The sequence below is a fragment of the Oncorhynchus mykiss genome, chromosome 30, assembly GCF_013265735.2.
Source record: "Oncorhynchus mykiss isolate Arlee chromosome 30, USDA_OmykA_1.1, whole genome shotgun sequence".
NCBI lineage: Eukaryota > Metazoa > Chordata > Actinopteri > Salmoniformes > Salmonidae > Oncorhynchus > Oncorhynchus mykiss.
Genome location: NC_050570.1, coordinates 25,035,661 through 25,051,039, shown reverse-complemented (window position 1 = coordinate 25,051,039; position 15,379 = coordinate 25,035,661).

Below are 15,379 nucleotides of genomic sequence, written 5' to 3'. Positions count from 1 at the left end.
AAACTTCTTAATTGTTGCCCTAATAGTGGTAAGTGCCCACTGGGTACAAACTGGTTATATCAACGTTGTTTCAACGTAATTTGTCAAAGTATTGTGATGTAGAATCTAGGTGGTGGAAAATACATTGGATTTGAAGAAAGTAATCAACTGTTGTTTAAAAAAAAATTCAACCACAGGGTTATATCATTATGGTAACCAATTTCCAACATAGACAAACCTCGTATATAAGATGTTAAATTCCTACCTTTGAAACAAAGTCAGATCCTCAACGTAATATCCACTATGAGAAAAAAACTACAGGCTAGGCAGCACCTCTTATTGGAGCGTTGGTCATCAATCTACAGCTATCCTTTTGGTCACCCATCCAGGGTTTTAACCAAGCCCAGCCCTGCTTAGTTTTGATATGTGTCACTGGCTATTACCAATGTGCTATCGTGAGAATGACGGTTGAGATATCTCCACTTAATAGATGCACTGTTGCTATCAAAGTCATTCCAAAGGGAGGTTTAATTAACAGAGCAAAGGAAACGTAAGCATACATACCTTTTCAATCATATATCATAATGATGTGGGGAGGGGGACTAAATCAAACTGTATTTAAAGTTTGATTTGATTTAGTCTAATTCTTGAACTTGTTTGGTTGAAATGGAGACGTGAATCCAACATATCAATTATTAATTTGTGGACAAACTGGAATTAAAGCCAGAGTCAGTGGCACAGATGGAACTATGCAAGCAGAAGATACATCTTCTTCATATGTTGATATTTGATTGCATTGAGAAACAATATTCAATTTCAGTTTTGCAATATAGTAAATAACCTATTAACTTGTTGGCAAGTTAACAAATGCTTTGTTCGATTTACTTCTCATCCAAAAATACAAGTGAAAGAGTATAATTAAGCAAGTGGCTCAGATGGAACTATCCAAGCAGTAAATGTTATGGTGAGTGAATGAGGACCCAAAAGCGAACTAACTTAAACAGAGCTTCTTTAATAACCAAACATAGGTAGGCTCAGATAGACCGGCAGATTCCGACAGGACAGGACAAGGTTACAGCAAACATGACGATAGTCTGGCTCAGGCATGAAACACAACAAACAAGAATCCGACAAGGACAGGAACAGAAACAGAGAGAGATATAGGGACCTAATCAGAGGGAAAAAGGGAACAGGTGGGAAACGGGGTGAATGGGTAGTCAGAGGAGACAAGGAACAGCTGGGGGAAAGCGGGGGAGAAAAGGTAACCTAACAACGACCAGCAGAGGGAGACAGGGTGAAGGGAAAGGACAGAGACAAGACACAACATGACAGTACATGACAGTAAATACATCTCCTTTAAATGTTGATATTTGGTTGCATTGTCAACCAAACACAACCAAACTCAATATTACCTTTGTAATATAGAAAATAGCCTACAGTTAAGGATATCTTACAAACGAGTGTAACAGTATTTATTCATCCTTAAAATGAGTAACACATCATGGCCACATTTTGAGGTTACTGTAACAATAAATATATTATTATGTAACCATAGAAAGCCTGCATGCTCAAGGTCGCAGGTCTTTGAAAATCTTCACAAATGCTATGACATTCTGCAAGGCATGTATGACTTGCACCATGTACTTTCATGTAATCTCAACTGCAATCCAGGTCATTTTGGTTGTGCTATTAGATGAAGCACAGTCATTACAGATTAAAACTTGTATAAATAAACAAAATATCAGACATTGAATTTCTAACTTTCAAACCAAGCAGTACATGTAACCAACCGTACTCTCTCTACATTCAATAGGGTTCTCTCTAAATAAACACTGTTACTTGATGGCTCCACACACTAGTCAGGGGATGCCTGGAAGCAGAATGAGGGGGCATACCTTTTTGTCACTGTGTCTTTAGCCAAGCAACGTGCTAATGCTGCCTTTTGGAGCCCTGACACATTGAAACGAGAACAGATTATTGCACTATTCTCACCAAACTACCTGCCGGATGTCTGATGTGGCACATAGGAGAATATATTTAGCAGTGTGTTTATTAGGGACAGTCCTGCATATGAGCTTTGTCTTTATGAAAGGACAATTGTTGACAAGTTCATCAAGAGGGGAAGTTATACTGTACATGAGATTAACAGAATGAGCACAGTACACTACACACTGTAATTAGAATGCACCTTATATGCCTGCTGTTCAGTCAGAGCAAATGTAGAAAACAATGCATCTCATTTAAAAGGACAACCTGTTGCCTCCTAGTATAGTAGCAGGATGATTAGCTATGTTGCATCACTAGTGTCCATAGTGTCCCATTAGCAGAGATGGCTTCATTAGCCCTGTGATTTGCTCACCTCTCATATTTAACACATGTCTAATCTTGCATAAAATTGCGCTAATGACATTACCAAAGGTAAACTCCAAAGGAGAACATTGTTGATGAGATTAAAACATAGAGATAAAGCGGTATTGTATCCTATTATTAAATGTGTGCCTTCACTTAGATGCTGACAGTATTTCTGGCTACTGTGAAATAGCTGCATCTCTGTTCACAGCAGACCAATTAGATGAATCAGAGTGATCACAGACTGATGCCTTATCTTGAGTCTGTGCCTAGTGTCATGAAGTATTGACATAAAAGTCAGGAGTCTGGGGTTTAACGATAAATGACATGAGGGGATTCACTGGAATGTGCTTGCTCATTGTGTTGTCTGTCTCACTAAAGTCTGCCTTTGCACATATGGAATGCATTTAGCCGTCTATTGAAGACTGTCTACAGAGATGTATTAATTCAAAGAACCTGTGCCACTAGTACTACATTTAATTTAGATGCTTGTTGTCTGTCACACTCTCTTGCAAGTTTTACACAATAACAAAGCAAACTTTGTCCTGTCTGCATGTCTGCATCTACTGTCATCATCAGGCAATTATTATGATCTTTAATGGGAGCATTCTTTCAGGTCTATTGCTTTAATTAGAATTTCATTATGTAAACTTTATCCGGAGGCTAACGGCTGCAGAGTGAACAGGAGCATGCAACAGCTCTGCTGTCTGGGACATATAGGCAGACATAGGTGTCTCCACACACAGGACCATGTTGGGCTTTCATGTTTTACAATCCTGATTTAAGAGAACTACCAGGAGGCATCTGCCAGACCGCACTGTCAATGACTTATGGGGGTGTCACAGTAAAACAAGACAGTGCTCCAAGACAGCGTGCGGTGCTGACATGCAGGCAGCAGCATATGCCAACCATTCCACTGTGTTAAGCCTTAAGGCCATGTGGAAAAACCATGTTGTTCATTCAGAAAATATGTCAAGGTCAGCTGGGTGAAACTCCTCCAGAGCTTTCTGAGCAACACTCCCTGGACACCAGAGTGCCACACACAGTAACTTTCAGGTTTGTCCTTAAATGAATATCTTTAAAAACTTCCCGCAGACACATCTTCTGTTCAACACCTACGTATTTCCCTTTGCACTTTCCTTTCTTTTAGCTAAATGGAGACAAACATATATTCCACAGTGTCCTCATCAGATCTCAAATAGTGCCTCCAAAGTGCATGAGTAATGCAGTGACTTTAACGTGTAGGCTACCAGCAGGCAAACTTGTACTATTTAAGCAAAATAACCAAAACATGGGGAACTCTTAGAATGTTTTATGGCTATCAATACAGTTGTTCTCTGGGAAATGTAGAGAGTTTTCTCCATTCCCCGTTCCTCTCGCTCATCTTCATGCATTGCCAGCCAGTTGCTTACATCTAAAAGCCCTGTGTCCACTTGCAGTTCTTTCCAGCATGGCCATGGCAGTGCATCTGCAAAATTACAACTAAAGCGGTTTGCCTTTAATTAACCATTAGCTGCCAAAAATATGGACTTTAATGAGCTTATAAAAACATATCCACAATGCTTAAATGTGTTAAGCATCAACCTGGTTCCACCTGAGCACTAAACTACTGTAGCTCTGCTTGCCTGAGTGGCCATTTTGGGCTGAGGCTTCTGTCTCAATGTTAAACATTTTCTTACAGGAATGACTTAAATCCAGTATGGGATTGTTCCTCTCAAAAAGCCAGTTAATTTCAAATTTGTCAAGGTATTGTAAGAAATGGGAGAGAGTACCCTACTGGACTTCCTGAAGGTGCATAGTGCCAGAAGATCTTTGACACCTCCTGTACGGGGAAAGAGGGCTGGCTTCGGCAAAATAGCGTCAATAAGACATTCCTTGGATTTCAAAAACACAAAATGTACGTCAATCACTCCCACAATCACTCCCAAATAACACCATGATCCTATGTGATAGTAACAGAGTCAGTGAGGAGGGCGAAGGGGTTGGAATTCTACATCGATGGATGGAGAGCAGGGGGTGTGTTTAAAAGGCAGGTGCTGTACTATTTGTGGTCTGTAAATAGAGGCTAAGGACTTGGTGCCGGGCCACTACAGCAACCCATTGGTCCAGGCTTCTCTCCAGAGCTGCTGGGAAGTCAAATTACAGGGACCCAGGCAGGGTGGGCAGAGCCTGTCCATGGAGGGGATGATTAGGGAATGATAACTGGGCGCAGGGGTAACATTTAGCGCCTCAGTTAAGCTTTCAAACTGAGGACATTTATGTCATTGAATCAGTAGCACTTGGAGCATGGTGTGTGTTTTATATTTGATATTTTTAGTTCTCGTGATTTAGAAATAGCAGGCTATGGCAGTGTCGTTATGATTGTACTTGTGTTTTTGACCTTCTTCTGAGGCATCTTGAAAACATCTTTCTATTCTTACTGTCATTTTGATATCAATCATTCTCCATTAAAGACAAATCTGTGAGGGACAAAGTGGTTCTCTTGGACTGACATGTCTTATCCTAGTAGTGAGACAATAAACACAACTTAATGACATGAAGACTACAGTAGGCGTGAAAAAGTAACAGTTCATGCTCCCATGACTTATCATAGGGAAAATACATAATTGTAAGAAATTCATAGTAGTTTTGGGAATTAAGTTTACTCACTCTACTTTTTGTAATAAGGCACGCACTGAGTAAAGATCACATTGCAAGTGTTTATATCCAGACCGGATGCATTGTTAGTTTAAGACTAATTAGGACTCTGCTTAAATTAGACTTCATATATATTTTTTCTTCTGTTTTGGGGCATCATATAGTGTAGAATGTCCTGTAGTAGCCCAAACAGTACATGTTCAACACCTTTTCTTAAAATATTTGTGTCAAGCAGGACACTGTAAAAGTAGAAGGCAACAAACACATGCAGCTTATATACCCAGGACCATCAATACACAAGGCTTGGCTTGGTTTTACAAAGAGATTATATTGTAGAATGTTCACTTCAAAAGAGAAATGTAGTGGATACACAGTAGCTTAACTTGTTTGTTTCAGTATTGATTCAAACATTCATCATCCATATCTTAATTTTATACCAAGCACACAATCTCTCCCAATTTACAATCATGTTACGTCATGGTATTTCTTTTGGGACCATTTGTAAGAACCTGGTTATAACTGGAATGGGAGTTAGCACGTTGGACTAAATATTGAAAGACATACTGTACCTGCTGAAGAAATGAGTGTGATCAATGTAAGCGAGGTCCTTGTAAATATTTGTCTGAGGGTGAGCATGCACTCAGGTGAATCAGGCTCTTCATGGTAAAGCCCTGTCTGTTTCCCTGAGCTTTCAGCCTGTTCTAACCATGCAGCAGAGGAGAAACCTGACTGAGAGTAGCCCTAACCCTAAGTATCAAAACAGCCTGAATCTCACCTTTGTTCCAAAGAGGTTGGGCATGCAGCAGAGTCAGGGGTCTGTGTTTCTGGTGAGTCATCCAACATGGCCGCTCGCTACACTACCCCTGGGACTTCCCATGCACTGTCTGCCAGGAGACTATTCGATAGCGACAGGCAACAAGATTTACACACCACTCTTGTCAATGCAGTCTGAGCATTTGCCAATATTGTTGTGAGTGGAAAGAGGAGGCTTCCGGCAGCAGCCGTCAATTGGTTGATGTAAAACCCGTGGTGTTCCTCAGGCCATGCCTCCAGGCAGGAATCCACCCAGCAGGCTTTTAATCACACTCATTCAGACCCATTCAAAGAGGCCCTGCTGCAGCAACACACCAACAAAGACCATGTATCACGACTGGCCAATAATAGGTATCCTGAAAGTGTCATTTCCCTCGCTATTTCAGCTACCTTCTCAAGCACAACTGCATCTGTCTCAACTGTTCTTATCAACTGTTTTGCTATTGAGGCAAAGGTTTAATGAAAGATTTTATGGACGCTGACATTTTTTATATCCAGTGGTGGAAAAAGTACTCAAATGTCATACTTGAGTAAAATAAAAGATACCTTAATAGAAAATGACTCAGGTAAAAGTGAAAGTCACCCAGTAAAATATTAGTTGAGTTAAGTCTACAAGTATTTGATTTAAAAAATACTTAAGTATCAAACGTAAAAGTAAAAGTATTAATAATTTCAAAATCTTTACAATAAATTCAACAAAAAAAGAAACAGCCCTTTTTCAGGACCCTGTCTTTCAAAGATTATTCGTAAAAATCCAAATAACTTCACAGATCTTCATTGTAAAAGGGTTTAAACACTGTTTTCCATGCTTGTTCAATGAACCATAAACAATTAATGAACATGCACCTGTAGAATGGTCGGTAAGACACTAACAGCTTACAGACGGTAGGCAATTAAGGTCACAGTTATGAAAACTTAGGACACTAAAGAGGCCTGTCTACTGACTCTGAAAAACACCAAAAGAAAGACGCCCAGGGGTGATGGTCGGATTCGTGTATATCATCGGAGGAATGAGCGTTACACCGAGGCCTGTACTCTGGAGCGGTATTGATTTGGAGGTGGAGGGATCGTCATGGTCTGGGGCAGTGTGTCACAGCATCATCAGACTGAGCTTGTTGTCATTGCAGGCAATCTCAATGCTGTGCCTTACAGGGAAGACGTCCTCCTCCCTCATGTGGTACCCTTCCTGCAGGCTCATCCTGACATGACCCTCCAGCATGACAATGCCACCAGCCATACTGCTCGTTCTGTGTGTGATTTCCTGGAAGACAGGAATGTCAGTGTTCTGCCATGGCCAGCGAAGAGCCCGGTTCTCAATCCCATTGAGCACTTCTGGGACCTGTTGGATCGGAGGGTGAGGGCTAGGGGCATTCCCCCCAGAAATGTCTGGGAACTTGCAGGTGCCTTGGTGGAAGAGTGGGGTAAAATCTCACAGCAAGAACTGGAAAATCTGGTGCAGTCCATGAGGAGGAGATGCACTGCAGTACTCAATGCAGCTAGTGGCCACACCAGATACTGACTGTTACTTTTGATTTTGACCTCCCCTTTGTTCAGGAACACATTATTCAATTTGTGTTAGTCACATGTCTGTGGATCTTGTTCAGTTCATGTCTCAGTTGTTGAATCTTGTTATGTTCATACAAATATTTACACATGTTAAGTTTGCTGAAAATAAACGCAATTGACAGTGAGAGGACGTTTATTTTTTTGCTGTGTTTGTTATGCAAACCAGACAGCAAAATGTTATTGTTTTTTTTAACTTTACGGGTAGCCAGGGGCACACTGCAACACTCAGACATTAATTTACAAACAAAGCATTGGTGTTTAGTGAGTCCGCCAGATCAGAGGCAGTAGGGATGACCTTGATATGTGCGTGAATTTGACAATTTTTCCTGTCAAAATGTAACGAGTTCTTCTGGGTGTCAGGGAAAATGTATGGAGTAAAAGTACATTATTTTCTTTAGGAATGTAGTGAAGTAAAAGTGAAAGTTGTCAGAAATATAAATACAGTGCCTTGCAAAATACAGTGCCTTTACCCCCCTTGGCATTTTTTTCCTATTTTGTTGCATTACAACCTGTAATTTAAATAGATGTACATTTGGATTTCATGTAATGGATATACACAAAGTAGTCCAAATTGGTGAAGTGAAATGAGAAAAAAAACGTATTTAAAAAGATTCTAAAAAATACAAAACGGAAAAGTGGTGCGTGCATATGTGTTCACCCCCTTTGTTGTGAAGCCCCTAAATAAGATCTGGTGTAACCAATTACCTTCAGAAATCACATAATTAGTTAAATAAAGTCCACCTGTGTGCAAGAGTCACATGATCTGTCACAGATCTCAGTATATATACACCTGTTCTGAAAGGCCCCAGAGTTTGCAACATCACTAAGCAAGAAGCACCATTAAAACCAAGGAGCTCTCCAGGGACAAAGTTGTGGAGAAGTACAGATCAGGGTTGGGTTATAAAAAAAAGATCAGAAACTTTGAACATCCCACGGAGCACCAATAAATCCATTATTAAAAAATGGAAAGAATATGGCACCACAACAAACCTGCCAAGAGAGGCCACCCACCAAACGTCACAGACCAGGCAAGGAGGGTATTAATCAGAGAGGCAACAAAGAGACCAAAGATAACCCTGAAGGAATGGGAAACTGATCAGCGTTGAAGGAATGATGAATGGAGCTAAATACAGAGAATTTCTTGAGGTTAACCTGTTTCAGTCTTCAGTCTGTTTCAGAGACTTGAGACCTGGACGGAGGTTCACATTCCAGCAGGACAATGACCCTAAGCATCCAATTGAGAAAATGTGGTATAATTTAAAGATTGCTGTATACCAGCGGAACCCATCTAACTTGAAGGAGCTGGGGCAGTTTTGCCTTGAAGAATGGGCAAAAGTCCCAGTGGCTAGATGTGCCAAGCTTATAGAGACATACCCCAAGAGCCTTGCAACTGTATATGTTGCAAAATAAAATAGTCATACAGGTTCAAGTTTTCTGTTTTTTGGTCTTACTTCTTGTTTGTTTCACGATAATAAATTATTTTGAGGGAGAATTAGTGGGGAATTCTCAGGAATTCTTCAAACAGTACATAGGAAAGACTAAACATCGGTAGAACACAAACAAAACGTTCCACCACCTTCTGTGCACAATAAGCTAAATACAGAATTGTTTATGTCAACAATCTCTTCTTTTATGACCATAAAAACCTTTTGAGCACCATGTCCTGTCCCATCTCAAAACCACCACTGACGCCCTCCTTGACTCCATGCAGTTTGCCTAACGAGCCAATAGGTCTGTGGACTATGCCGTCAACATGGGCATTCACTACATCCTACAACCCCTCAAGAATCCAAGGACATGCATAAGGATATTGTTTATTTCACTTTAGTTCAGCTGTCAACACAATCATTTTGGACCTGCTACAGCACAAACTCACCCAGCTGAATGTATTTGCCGGTGGAACACAGACTTCCTAACCAAGAGGACACAGCACGTTAAGCTGCATTTGTACTCCTGCCAAGATAATCCATTCAACTGATATGTGTGGCATCTGAAGAAGCTGATTAAACAGCATGAACATTACATGGGTGCACCTTATGCTGGGGACAATAAAAGGCCACTCTAAAATGTGCAGTTTTGTCACACAACACAATGCCACAGATGTATCAAGTTTTGAAGGAGTGTGCAATTGGCATGCTGACTGCAGAAATGTCAACCAGAGCTGTTGCCATAGAATTGAATGTTAATTTCTCTACCATAAGCCACTTCCAATGTAATTTTAGAGAATTTGGAAGTACGTCTATCGGCCTCACATCCGCAGACCATTTGTAACCACGCCAGCCCTGGACCTCCACATTCGGCTTCTTCACCTGCGGGATCGTCTGAGACCAGCCATATGGACAGTTGATGAAACTGTGGGTTTGCACAACCAAAGAATTTCTGCACAAACTTTCAGAAACCGTCTCAGGGAAGCTCATCTGTGTGCTCGTCGTCCTCACCAGGGTCTTGAACTGACTGCAGTTTGGAGTCTTAACCAACTTCAGTGGGCAAATGTTCACCTTCGATGACCAAGGGCATGCTGGAGAAGTGTGCTGTTCAAGGAGGAATCTCGGTTTCAACTGTACCGAGCAGATGGCAAAAAATAGTAAACATTATGAAAATAGTGAAAATAAATAAAAACCCTTAAATGAGTAGGTGTCCAAACTGGTACTGTATGTATATATACAGTATATAGCATAGCAAATTAAGTACAGAAATATCTAACTTACATAAGTAAAACACCAGTCTCAACGTCAACAGTGAAGAGGCGACTCCAGGATGCTGGCCTTGTAGGCAGAGTTCCTCTATCCAGTGTCATTGTTCTTTTGACAATCATAATCTTTTCTTTTTATTGGCCAGTCTGAGATATGGCTTTTATTTGCAATTTTGCCTAGAAGGCCAGCATCCTGGAAACGCCTCTTCACTGTTGACGTTGAGACTGGTGTTTTGTGGGTACTATTTAATTAAGCTGCCAGTTGAGGACTTGTGAGATGTCTGTTTCTCAAACTAGACACTCTAATGTACTTGTAATTTTGCTCTTTCTATTCTGGTTTGAGGCAGTTTGCGCTGTTCTGTGAAGGCAGTAGTACACAGCGTTGTACGAGATCTTCAGTTTCTTGGCAATTTCTCGCATGGAATAGCCTTCATTTCTCAGAACAAGAATAGACTGACGAATTTCTGGCCATTATAAGCCTGTAATCAAACCCACAAATGCTGATGCTCCAGATACTCAACTAGTATAAAGAAGGACAGTTTGATTGCTTCTTTAATCAGCACAAGTTTTCAGCTGCGCTAACATAATTGCAAAATGGTTTTATAATGATCAAGTAGCTTTTTAAAATTATAAACTTGGATTATGAACACAGGTGTGATGGTCGCTGATAATGGGCCTCTGTACGCCTATGTACATATTCCATAAAGAATCTGCCGTTTCCATCTACAATAGTAATTTACAACATTACCAATGTCTACACTGTATTTCGGATCCATTTGCTGTTATGTTAATGGACAGAAAATTTGCATTTCTTTCAAAAACAAGGACATTTCTAAGTGACCCCAAACTTATGAACGGTAGTGTATATTATTTTTTTGTGTGTACATTTGGCCTTGTGTTTTAGGTTATTGTCCTTCTGAAAGGTGAATTTGTCTCCTAGTGTCTGTGGGAAAGCAGAATGAACCAGGTTTTACTCCAAGAGTTTGCCTGTGCTTAGCTCTATTCCGTTTATTTTTATCCTACAAAACTCCTTAGTCCTTGCTGATGACAAGCATACCTATAACATGATCCAGCTACCACCATCATTTAAAATATGAAGAGTGTGTCACGTCCTGACCTTAGTTCCTTTTTTATTTCTTTGTTTTAGTTTGGTCAGGGAGTGAGTTGGGGTGGGCATTCTATGTTGTGTATTCTAGGTTCTGTATTTCTGTGTTTGGCCTGATATGGTTCCCAATCAGAGGCAGCTGTCGATCGTTGTCTCTGATTGAGAACCATACTTAGGCAGCCTGTTTTCCCACTATGGGTTGTGGGTAGTTGTTTTCTGTGTTTACCATACAGAACTGTTTCGGTTTTCATTTATGTCTCTTTGTCTTTTGTATTCAGTGTTCGGTTATATTTCATTAAAATATGGACACTTACCACGCTGCTCATTGGTCCGATCTTTCCTACTCCTCCTCAGAAGAGGAGGAAAACCATTACAGAGTGGTGCTCAGTAACGTGTTGTGTTGGATTTGCCACAATATATAACTTGGTATTCAGGACATAAAGTTCAGGATAAAACAGCGGCAAGTGATTAGATAAGGGGCGCCAGACAATTTCTAAGGACGTCTCAGGGTTTTGCTCGCAAACAGGAAAACGCTCACCCAGAGGTGGCGCACCTAGTGGCAGGGGTCTTTAATGCAGGGAAACTTAAATCCGGCTTACCAAATTTCTATCGGCATGTTGTCCCCTCTGTGCAACAAGAGGGGACACATACAGAGACGCAATACAGAGCACTCCCTCGCCCTCCATTTGACAAATCTAACCATAATTATATCCTGCTGATTCCTGCTTACAAGCAAAAATTAAAGCAGGAAGTACCAGTGACTCGATCAATAAAAAAGTGGTCAGATGAAGCAGGTGCTATGCTACAGGACTGTTTTACTAGCACAGACTGGAATATGTTCTGAGGTTCCTCCGATGGCATGGAGGAGTACACCACATCAGTCATTGGTTTCATCAATAAGTGCATCGATGACGTCATCCCCACAGTGACCGTACATACATACCCCAACCAGAAACCATGGATTACAGGCAACATCTGCACTGAGCTAAAGGCTAGAGCTGCCACTTTCAAGGAGCGGGACTCTAACCCGGACGCTTAAAAGAAATCCCACTATGCCCTCTGACAAACCATCAAACAGGTGACGCGTCAATACAGGACTAAGACCAAATCGTACTATGTGTCAAGGCTTGCAAACCATTACAGACTACAAATTGAAGCACAGCCGAGAGCTGCCCAGTGACACGAGCTTACCAGACAAGCTAATCTACTTCTATGCTCGCTTCGAGGCAAATAACACTGAAACACACATGAGAGCACCAGCTGTTCTGGAAGACAGTGATCATGCTCTTTGTAGCCGATGTGAGTAAGACCTTTAAACAGGTCAACATTCACAAGGTCGCAGGGCCAGATGGATTACCAGGATGTGTACTGCGAGCATTTGGTGACCAACTGGCAAGTGTCTTCACTGTCATTTTCAACCTGTCCCTGTCCAAGTCTGTAATTCCAACATATTTTAACCAGACCACCAGAGTCTCTGTGCCCAAGAACACTAAGGTAACCTGCCTAAATAACTACTGATCCATAGCACTCACGTATGTAGCCGTGAAGTGCTTTGAAAGACTAGTCATGGCTCACATCAACACCATTATTCCAAAAACCCTAGACCCACTCCAATTTGCATACTCCCCTAACAGATCCACAGATGATGCAATCTCAATTGCACTCCACACTGCCCTTTCCCCCTGGACAAATGGAACACCTATGAGAGAATGCTATTCATTGACTACAGCTCAGCGTTCAACACCATAGTGCACAACAACATGTGGGAAAATGTCAAGAGGTGTGAATTATTTCTGAAGGCACTGTAGCTAAAGATGTCCCCAGTATCCTGGTCTTGAGCAGAGCACAATAACAAGACTCTCCCGTAGCCCAATAGCAGTCATCACACCTGTAGTCGCTATTCAGTGAGCTCAGACCCAGCCATGATATCTGTGCTGTTGGCATAGAGAGCAGAGTAAGATGACTTGTTTGTATATTTTCTACTGTTGGCAGCAGCTTCCTACTAAGGCAAATTCTGGAAATGTTCCTTGATATTTCTTCTCCCACTATCAGAATCACTGTCATTAAAGCACTTATGAAGTTCCATTCAGCATCCATTCCACTTCAATAAACTCTTTGAGCTCCACAGCAGTAATCTACTCCACACAGTATTGACACAAAGGTGTTTTCTCCTGCATTACCCGAGAAAAGTTCCACTCAAATCACTACCTCAATCCTTCAAACTGTGGGAATCAGAATTACGGAAAGATGTGTAGATTCCACGAAACATGCAGTATAAATGGATTGTTGTATGATTGTGTGAACGAGTTGCACAGCGGTGTAAGGCACTACATTTCAGTGCTGGAGGCTTCATTACTGAATCTGGTTCAATTCCAGGCTGTATCACAACTTGCTGTGATTGGGAGTACCATAGGGCAGCACACAATTGTCCCAGTGTCTCCGCGGTAGGTAGTCATTGTAAATAAGAATTTGTTCTTAACTAACTTGCCTAGTTAAATCATACTTTAAAAAACAAAATCAGACAGTGGGATATTATAGGGTTTCATTGGTGACTGTTATTATTTTAAATAGCCTCCATATTCACCTCTCTTAAAAAGGTCACTGGCAGCGTGTGCCTTTCTCTAGTGTCACAGGGGCACGGCGGGCATGGCTCTGTGGTCAAACGCTTAAATGGCCTGCATGTTGGACAGGAATTCCCCTAATAGTAGTGCCAACACACAGCAGAGTGGGCGGCAGCTGACTCTTAACAGTGCGAGGTGTATATTGTGGAGAATACACATATTTTTTGCCAAAAGATTTGTCAAAAGTCATCCCTCGTCCCCGCTATGTTTCACAACAACAAATAACCCACCAGGACTTGTTTGCTCTGATAAAAAATAAAATAAGAGTTTCCCGACAAGACATTGAGCATCAGGTGGCAAACAGAGTGCACACTGAACAGACTGGTGTTGTCATATGCTAAAACTGTGTGGCTATCGTAGTTGAAATGTTCATCATTTTAAACACCCCCTACATTATGCCCATTAGAGAAAACCCATGATGTCATTGACTGTTTCTGGAGTGCTATTTCTGTCTGCTGGCTGTGCAGTTGGCACTTGGCACCTGACTGTTAAGTTAGAATGGGCTTGAGACAGTATTCTTTACTTTGTGTTATAAGTTAAATAGCATACCTTTCGGCTTTCTATTTGATTACTTGAAATGTACCGAATACTAACAGTTAAGACAGTATTGACAGCTGTATTGCATATCAGGAACATATGAAGCAGTCCTGCTATGTAGTTAAGTTAATTGGACTGCTGCCGTGCCGGCATACCAATGTTTTGGGACTTTGTCCAGGAAGCTCTTCCATGTATTATTGGTCGTTATTCATTAAAAGTGATAACATCTCTATATTTATATCAAGAATCCCTAAGACAAGGGGAAAAAGAGGTCATTGTTTGACCATTACTGCATCCATTCACCAGAAGGCTTTCAAGCCATTTTTATATAATTTAGTCATCACATGACTAGATATAATTGAGCTACAATACCAACCCCAGATGAACAAATCCATTCACAATCATCAACAGAGCGTGTGTTGGCTCGAACCGGGTCGAGTTCAGAGTAAGAGGTTGGCAGGCATTACCTCCTCTATAGGCTATATTTACCTGAACCATTCATTTCCCGAGCTGGATTGACTAAATGGGGTGTTATGGATGTCTGTGGTGAGCGTGCCAGCGTCTCCCGCGTACTACGCGCTAACGGGCTGGGCAGCTCTGGATGTCTGTGGTGAGCGTACCAGCGTCTCCCGCGTACTACGTGCTAACGGGCTGGGCAGCTCTGGATGTCTGTGGTGAGCGTGTCAGCGTCTCCCGCGTACTACGTGCTAACGGGCTGGGCTGTTCTGGATGTCTGTGGTGAGCGTGTCAGCGTCTCCCGCGTACTACGTGCTAACGGGCTGGGCTGCTCTGGATGTCTGCGCAGACTGTGCGGTAACGCCTCGAACACACCAACGGTGTTTTTGCGTTTTGGTACACCAGAAATACAGTAATTTCCAATGGAACGCAGCGTTTGCCTTGCAGCATTGCGTTGCAGAGGCAGTTGCTGTGCGTTCTGTGTGGTGCATATGTATACAAATGTAATACAATGATTTTAAATCATGGAAGAACACATGCAAAGTAAGCCGGCCTTGGATTGCCCTTAGCTATGGTGCATACTGTATACATCAATCCCAGTGCAAAACTTTCAGGAACCTTCAA